Source organism: Haliotis rubra, unplaced genomic scaffold (assembly GCF_003918875.1).
Source record: "Haliotis rubra isolate DU_JTF1 unplaced genomic scaffold, ASM391887v1 Scf1901, whole genome shotgun sequence".
NCBI lineage: Eukaryota > Metazoa > Mollusca > Gastropoda > Lepetellida > Haliotidae > Haliotis > Haliotis rubra.
This window is the reverse complement of record NW_025765894.1, coordinates 32,326-42,149: the sequence shown is the minus strand read 5'-3', so window position 1 is coordinate 42,149 and position 9,824 is coordinate 32,326.

Below are 9,824 nucleotides of genomic sequence, written 5' to 3'. Positions count from 1 at the left end.
GTGGCACCTCATCATACCGATGTCACAAGGTCTTCATAGGCAGGGGCGTGGCACCTCATCATACAGATGCCACGAGGTCTTCGTAGGCAGTGGCGGGCACCTCATCATACCGATGTCATGAGGTCTTCGTGAGGCAGGGCGTGGCACCTCATCATACAGATGTCACGAGGTCTTCGTAGTCAGGGCCGTGGGTACCTCATCATACCGATGTCATGTGATCCACATAGGCAGGGGCGTGGCACCTCATCATACAGATGTCATGAGATCCACATAGGCGTGGCGTGGCACCTCATCATACCGATGTCATGAGGTCTTCGTAGGCAGGGGCGTGGCACCTCATCATACCGATGTCATGAGGTCTTCGTAGGCAGGGGCGTGCCACATCATCATACCGATGTCATGAGGTCTTCATAGGCAGGGGCGTGGTACCTCATCATACCGATGTCATGAGATCCACATAGGCAAGGGCGTGGCACCTCATCATACAGATGTCATGAGGTCTTCGTAGGCAGGGGCGTGGTACCTCATCATACCGATGTCATGTGATCCACATAGGCAGGGCGTGGCACCTCATCATACTGATGTCATGTGATCCACATAGGGAGGGGCGTGGCACTTCATCATACCGATGTCATGAGGTCTTCGTAGGGCAGGGCGTGCCACATCATCATACCGATGTCATGAGGTCTTCATAGGCAGGGCGTGGTACCTCATCATACCGATGTCATGAGATCCACATAGGCAGGGCGTGGCACCTCATCATACCGATGTCATGAGATCCACATAGGCAGGGGCGTGGCACCTCATCATACCGATGTCATGAGGTCTTCGTAGGCAGGGGCGTGGCACATCATCATACAGATGTCATGAGATCCACATAGGCAGTGGCGTGGCACCTCATCATACCGATGTCATGAGGTCTTCGTAGGCAGGGGCGTGGCACCTCATCATACAGATGTCATGAGGTCTTCATAGGCAGGGGCTTGGCACCTCATCATACCGATGTCATGTGATCCACATAGGCAGGGGCGTGGCACCTCATCATACCGATGTCATGAGGCCTTCGTAGGCAGGGGCGTGGCACCTCATCATACCGATGTCATGAGGTCTTCGTAGGCAGGGGCGTGGCACCTCATCATACAGATGTCACAAGGTCTTCGTAGGCAGGGGCGTGGCACCTCATCATACCGATGTCATGAGATCCACATAGGCAGGGGCGTGGCACCTCATCATACCGATGTCATGAGGTCTTCGTAGGCAGGGGCGTGGTACCTCATCATACAGATGTCATGAGATCCACATAGGCAGTGGCGTGGCACCTCATCATACCGATGTCATGAGGTCTTCGTAGGCAGGGGCGTGGCACCTCATCATACCGATGTCATGACGTCTTCGTAGGCAGGGGCGTGGCACCTCATCATACAGATGTCACAAGGTCTTCGTAGGCAGGGGCGTGGCACCTCATCATACAGATGTCACAAGGTCTTCGTAGGCAGGGGCGTGGTACCTCATCATACAGATGTCACGAGGTCTTCGTAGGCAGGGGCGTGGTACCTCATCATACCGATGTCATGAGGTCTTCGTAGGCAGGGGCGTGGTACCTCATCATACAGATGTCACGAGGTCTTCGTAGGCAGGGGCGTGGTACCTCATCATACCGATGTCATGAGGTCTTCGTAGGCAGGGGCGTGGCACCTCATCATACAGATGTCACGAGGTCTTCATAGGCAGGGGCGTGGCACCTCATCATACCGATGTCATGAGATCCACATAGGCAGGGGCGTGGCACCTCATCATACCGATGTCATGAGATCCACATAGGCAGGGGCGTGGCACCTCATCATACCGATGTCATGAGGTCTTCGTAGGCAGGGGCGTGGCACCTCATCATACAGATGTCATGAGATCCACATAGGCAGTGGCGTGGCACCTCATCATACCGATGTCATGAGGTCTTCGTAGGCAGGGGTGTGGCACCTCATCATACCGATGTCATGAGGTCTTCGTAGGCAGGGGCGTGGCACCTCATCATACCGATGTCACAAGGTCTTCATAGGCAGGGGCGTGGCACCTCATCATACAGATGCCACGAGGTCTTCGTAGGCAGTGGCGTGGCACCTCATCATACCGATGTCATGAGGTCTTCGTAGGCAGGGGCGTGGCACCTCATCATACAGATGTCACGAGGTCTTCGTAGTCAGGGGCGTGGTACCTCATCATACCGATGTCATGTGATCCACATAGGCAGGGGCGTGGCACCTCATCATACCGATGTCATGTGATCCACATAGGCAGGGGCGTGGCACCTCATCATACAGATGTCATGAGATCCACATAGGCAGTGGCGTGGCACCTCATCATACCGATGTCATGAGGTCTTCGTAGGCAGGGGCGTGGCACCTCATCATACCGATGTCATGAGGTCTTCGTAGGCAGGGGCGTGCCACATCATCATACCGATGTCATGAGGTCTTCATAGGCAGGGGCGTGGTACCTCATCATACCGATGTCATGAGATCCACATAGGCAGGGGCGTGGCACCTCATCATACAGATGTCATGAGGTCTTCGTAGGCAGGGGCGTGGTACCTCATCATACCGATGTCATGTGATCCACATAGGCAGGGGCGTGGCACCTCATCATACCGATGTCATGTGATCCACATAGGGAGGGGCGTGGCACCTCATCATACCGATGTCATGAGGTCTTCGTAGGCAGGGGCGTGCCACATCATCATACCGATGTCATGAGGTCTTCATAGGCAGGGGCGTGGTACCTCATCATACCGATGTCATGTGATCCACATAGGCAGGGGCGTGGCACCTCATCATACCGATGTCATGAGGTCTTCATAGGCAGGGGCGTGCCACATCATCATACAGATGTCATGAGGTCTTCATAGGCAGGGGCGTGGCACCTCATCATACCGATGTCATGAGATCCACATAGGCAGGGGCGTGGCACCTCATCATACCGATGTCATGAGGTCTTCGTAGGCAGGGGCGTGCCACATCATCATACCGATGTCATGAGGTCTTCATAGGCAGGGGCGTGGTACCTCATCATACCGATGTCATGTGATCCACATAGGCAGGGGCGTGGCACCTCATCATACCGATGTCATGAGGTCTTCGTAGGCAGGGGCGTGGTACCTCATCATACCGATGTCATGTGATCCACATAGGCAGGGGCGTGGTACCTCATCATATCGTGTCATGAGGTCTTCGTAGGCAGGGGCGTGCCACATCATCATACAGATGTCACGAGGTCTTCATAGGCAGGGGCGTGGTACCTCATCATATCGTGTCATGAGGTCTTCGTAGGCAGGGGCGTGCCACATCATCATACCTATGTCATGAGGTCTTCAAAGGCAGTTTTTCTATTTAGTTCTATTAAGTTATTACCGGTGTCGTGTTTACCTAATTAATTTCCTCACTTACAATAAGAAAGTGACAGAATGTTTTAATAAATTATTCATTTCAGATCAAGTAAAATAATTTCTAGAGATATCAGCGCACAAGCAGCGTATTTCATTACTAAGAAATACTCAATCTTTACATATTAGATATAAATCTCCCGGTACCAGTTTGACGTGTCTGGTCATGAGTTGATTAACATAGTGATTTTATTTTCCCTATCATTACATGTGTCATTAAAGCGTTATTTATGCCATTATAATAATGATAATAATATTCTCTGATGCGTTTCACCGTACAGCAATTATTTCATTCCATGTTTCGAAGCTCCTGTGATAATAGGAAAAATGTTACTGTTCCAGTTCATTATGAAGTGTGAAATCATTTTCGTTCTTTAAAGTGTTTCAACCAATAATATAGTAACTATGTGTACAAACGGCTACGTTTTATGGTCTCTGTTAAAAGTCAGGCGGTTTGTACTCACAGTGACTACAATCTATTATATGGTCTCTGTTAAAAGTCAGGCGGTTTGTACTCATAGTGACTACAATCTATTACATGGTCTCTGTTAAAAGTCAGGCGGTTTGTACTCATAGTGACTACAATCTATTACATGGTCTCTGTTAAATGTCAGGCGGTTTGTACTCACAGTGACTACAATCTATTACACGGTCTCTGTTAAAAGTCAGGCGGTTTGTACTCATAGTGACTACAATCTATTACATGGTCTCTGTTAAAAGTCAGGCGGTTTGTACTCATAGTGACTACAATCTATTACATGGTCTCTGTTAAATGTCAGGCGGTTTGTACTCACAGTGACTACAATCTATTACACGGTCTCTGTTAAAAGTCAGGCGGTTTGTACTCATAGTGACTACAATCTATTACATGGTCTCTGTTAAAAGTCAGGCGGTTTGTACTCATAGTGACTACAATCTATTACACGGTCTCTGTTAAAAGTCAGGCGGTTTGTACTCATAGTGACTACAATCTATTACATGGTCTCTGTTAAAAGTCAGGCGGTTTGTACTCATAGTGACTACAATCTATTACATGGTCTCTGTTAAAAGTCAGGCGGTTTGTACTCATAGTGACTACAATCTATTACATGGTCTCTGTTAAAAGTCAGGCGGTTTGTACTCATAGTGACTACAATCTATTACATGGTCTCTGTTAAATGTCAGGCGGTTTGTACTCACAGTGACTACAATCTATTATATGGTCTCTGTTAAAAGTCAGGCGGTTTGTACTCATAGTGACTACAATCTATTACATGGTCTCTGTTAAAAGTCAGGCGGTTTGTACTCACAGTGACTACAATCTATTATATGGTCTCTGTTAAAAGTCAGGCGGTTTGTACTCACAGTGACTACAATCTATTATACGGTCTCTGTTAAAAGTCAGGCGGTTTGTACTCATAGTGACTACAATCTATTACATGGTCTCTGTTAAAAGTCAGGCGGTTTGTACTCACAGTGACTACAATCTATTATATGGTCTCTGTTAAAAGTCAGGCGGTTTGTACTCACAGTGACTACAATCTATTATATGGTCTCTGTTAAAAGTCAGGCGGTTTGTACTCATAGTGACTACAATCTATTACATGGTCTCTGTTAAAAGTCAGGCGGTTTGTACTCATAGTGACTACAATCTATTATATGGTCTCTGTTAAAAGTCAGACGGTTTGTACTCATAGTGACTACCATCTATTATATGGTCTCTGTTAAAAGTCAGGCGGTTTGTACTCACACTGACTACCATCTATTATATGGTCTCTGTTAAAAGTCAGGCGGTTTGTACTCATAGTTTGTACTCATAGTGACTACAATCTATTATATGGTCTCTGCTTTTAACAACTATCAGTTTAGATGTGATACACGAGTGTATGCACACACACACGCACACAAAACATGCATAATTTGTGAACAGAAATATCGAACCAGAAATATCAAATTTAATTAGAAGTTGAGGTGAAAAAAAATAGGGTTTAACGTCGTACTTAAGAATATTTCGCTCCTGTGCAATCCACTCCGTTGATGAATCTCTAAGGTGCATGTCGAGCCTATCAACCCGTCTGCTCATCCACTATATAGGCAGCGTAGTACTAATTATAGCTCATGGGCGAATTTAAGTAATGTGACACGCCACAGTTGTTTCACGATCAGGATCTATATTGACACACTAATTCACTAAAGCAGGATGGAGAAACTGCATTTCGCCCATACATAACAATCATTTGGCATTACACGCCAGTTATCTCCCTTTGTGAATATTTACACAAAATTTAAATGTTTGTAAATTTTATCTTACAAAATTGTAAATGTCTTGTAAATCTCATCTTTAAAGACATTTACAAGCTCGTAAATGTAGACTTTGCAGTGTAAACATTTAAACAGTTTAGGAAATAATTAACGGAGCCATAACTGGCTCAACGGATTCCTCCCAATAGTCAAGCAGGTTAAAACAACAAACCATCAGCTAATCTCCTGCCTGTTAACTCTTAATGAAATTGGAATAGCCCAACAGATCAGGACTTTATTACACTCAGGCCGATATCATCTTGCTGATGCATATATATATATTTGGCAATGGCGTAGGGGTAAGTTTTCCATTTAGTTGGGTTGTTTGGGGATGGTAAAGAGAAACTCAAACAATGTTCATAATTACTATTAATTTCATCGTTTATTACCTTAGATTTGATGTTTTCTTCACTTGCACATACTTACTAGACTAAAGCTTCGACTGTATATTTATGTGACATGCTGCCGAGAGGGCGAGCGTGTGTGCCACTTCTTCAACGGCATGGCTTGATTATGAAATTAACAGTTAAACTCCGCTTTATACACTCCGTTGATTGTCTCATAATCAAATCATTGAATTGGATAGTTGCTACTCGTTGATTGGTTCAATTGGTGTCGTATGATTTTGATTTGATGATGTCACATGTACACAGGAATCCCTCGCGTCATGTGTGCAACAATCACACTATACGCCGATTGGTCCGAGACGATCGCGTGATATCAGGATGGAAACATGGCAGAGTACTATGTGGTTTCCCACGGTAACACAGTCCAGGTTATTTCCCTACCGAGGCCCCAGTACCCAATACCTAGAGGTCTCCCAGTGGGGGGTTACCGAAAGACGAGGCCCCAGTGACCCAAACCTAGAGGTCTCCCAGTGACGATCCCCGACAGACGAGGTCCCAGTACTCAACAGCTATAGGTCTCCCAGTCGGGATCCCCCGACAGACGAGGCCAGTGCCCAATAGCTAGAGGTTTCCCAGTGACCATCCCCGATAGACAAGGTCCCAGTACCCAATACATAGAGGTCTCCCAGTGACGATCCCCGACAGACGAGGTCCCAGTACTCAACAGCTATAGGTCTCCCAGTCGGGATCCCCCGACAGACAAGGCCAGTGTCCAGTAGCTAGATGTCTCCCAGTCATGATCACCGACAGACGAGGCCCCAGTACCCAATACATGGGGGTCTCCCAGTGACGATCCCCTACAGACGAGGTCCCATTACTATTAATTTCATCGTTTATTACCTTAGATTTGATGTTTTCTTCACTTGCACATACTTACTAGACTAAAGCTTCGACTGTATATTTATGTGACATGCTGCCGAGAGGGCGAGCGTGTGTGCCACTTCTTCAACGGCATGGCTTGATTATGAAATTAACAGTTAAACTCCGCTTTATACACTCCGTTGATTGTCTCATAATCAAATCATTGAATTGGATAGTTGCTACTCGTTGATTGGTTCAATTGGTGTCGTATGATTTTGATTTGATGATGTCACATGTACACAGGAATCCCTCGCGTCATGTGTGCAACAATCACACTATACGCCGATTGGTCCGAGACGATCGCGTGATATCAGGATGGAAACATGGCAGAGTACTATGTGGTTTCCCACGGTAACACAGTCCAGGTTATTTCCCTACCGAGGCCCCAGTACCCAATACCTAGAGGTCTCCCAGTGGGGGGTTACCGAAAGACGAGGCCCCAGTGACCCAAACCTAGAGGTCTCCCAGTGACGATCCCCGACAGACGAGGTCCCAGTACCCAATAGCTAGAGGTTTCCAAGTGACGACCCCCTACAGACGAGGTCCCAGTGCCCAATACATAGAGGTCTCCCAGTGACGATTCCCGACAGACGAGGTCCCAGTACCCAATAACTAGAGGTTTTCCAGTGACGAACCCCTACAGACGTGGGGTCTGCATGCATGTCCCTTGTATAGATTCCCTCATATCTCATGCATGTCCCTTGTAGAGATTCCCTCATATCTCATGCATGCCCCTTTGAGAAGATTCCCTCATATCTCATGCATGTCCCTTGTAGAGATTCCCTCAAAACTCATGCATGTCCCTTTGAGAAGATTCCCTCATATCTCATGCATGTCCCTTGTATAGATTCCATCGTATCACATGCATGTCCCTTGTGGAGATTCCCTCATATCTCATGCATGTCCCTTGTATAGATTACCTCATATCTCATGCATGCCCCTTGAGAAGATTCCCTCATATCTCATGCATGTCCCTTGTGGAGATTCCTTCATATCTCATGCATGTCCCTTGTGGAGATTCCCTCATATCTCATGCATGTCCCTTGTAGGGATTCCCTCGTATCACATGCATGTCCCTTTTGGAGATTCCCTCATATCTCATGCATGTCCCTTGTATAGATTCCCTCATATCTCATGCATGTCCCTTGTAGAGATTCCCTCAAAACTCATGCATGTCCCTTTGAGAAGATTCCCTCATATCTCATGCATGTCCCTTGTATAGAGTCCCTCGTATCACATGCATGTCCCTTGTGGAGATTCCCTAATATCTCATGCATGTCCCTTGTATAGATTACCTCATATCTCATGCATGCCCCTTGAGAAGATTCCCTCATATCTCATGCATGTCCCTTGTGGAGATTCCCTGATATCTCATGCATGTCCCTTGTGGAGATTCCCTCATATCTCATGCATGTCCCTTGTAGGGATTCCCTCGTATCACATGTATGTCCCTTGTGGAGATTCCCTCATATCTCATGCATGTCCCTTGTATAGATTCCCTCGTATCTCATGCATGTCCACAGTCGACATTCCCTCATATCTCATGCATGTCCCTTGTGGAGATTCCCTCATATCTCATGCATGTCCCTTGTAGAGATTCCCTCGTATCACATGCATGTCCCTTGTATAGATTCCCTCATATCTCATGCATGTCCACAGTGGATATTCCCTCATATCTCATGCATGTCCCTTGTGGAGATTCCCTCGCATCACATGCATGTCCCTTGTGGAGATTCCCTCGTATCACATGCATGCCCCTTGAGAATATTCCCTCGTAACTCATGCATGTCCTTTGTGGAGATTCCCTCGTATCACATGCATGTCCCTTGAGAAGATTCCCTCGTATCTCATGCATGTCCCTTGTGGAGATTCCCTCGTATCACATGCATGCCCCTTGAGAAGATTCCCTTGTATCTCATGTATGTCCCTTGTGGAGATTCCCTCATATCTCATGCATGCCCCTTGAGAATATTCCCTTGTATCTCATGCATGTCCCTTGAGAAGATTCCCTCGTATCTCATGCATGTCCCTTGTGGAGATTCCCTCGTATCACATGCATGTCCCTTGTGGAGATTCCCTCGTATCACATGCATGCCCCTTTAGAAGATTCCCTCGTATCTCATGCATGTCCCTTGTGGAGATTCCCTCGTATCACATGCATGTCCCTTGTGAAGATTCCCTCGTATCTCATGCATGTCCCTTGAGAATATTCCCTCGTATCTCATGCATGTCCCTTGTGAAGATTCCCTCGTCTCTCATGCATGTCCACAGTGGAGATTCCCTCATATCTCATGCATGTCCCTTGTGGAGATTCCATCGTATCTCATGCATGCCCCTTGAGAAGATTCCCTCGTATCTCATGCATGTCCCTTGTGGAGATTCCCTCGTATCACATGCATGCCCCTTGAGAAGATTCCCTCATATCTCATGCATGTCCCTTGTGGAGATTCCCTCGTATCTCATGCATGTCCCTTGTGGAGATTCCCTCGTATCTCATGCATGTCCCTTGTGGAGATTCCCTCGTATCACATGCATGTCCCTTGTGGAGATTCCCTCGTATCTCATGCATGTGTCCTGTGAAGATTCCATCGTATCTCATGCATGCCCCTTGAGAAGATTCCCTTGTATCTCATGCATGTCCCTTGTGGAGATTCCCTCATATCTCATGCATGCCCCTTGTGGAGATTCCCTCGTATCTCATGCATGCCCCTTGAGAAGATTCCCTCGTATCACATGCATGTCCCTTGTGGAGATTCCCTCATATCTCATGCATGTCCCTTGTGGACATTCCCTCATATCTCATGCATGTCCCTTGTGGAGATTCCCTCGTATCTCATGCA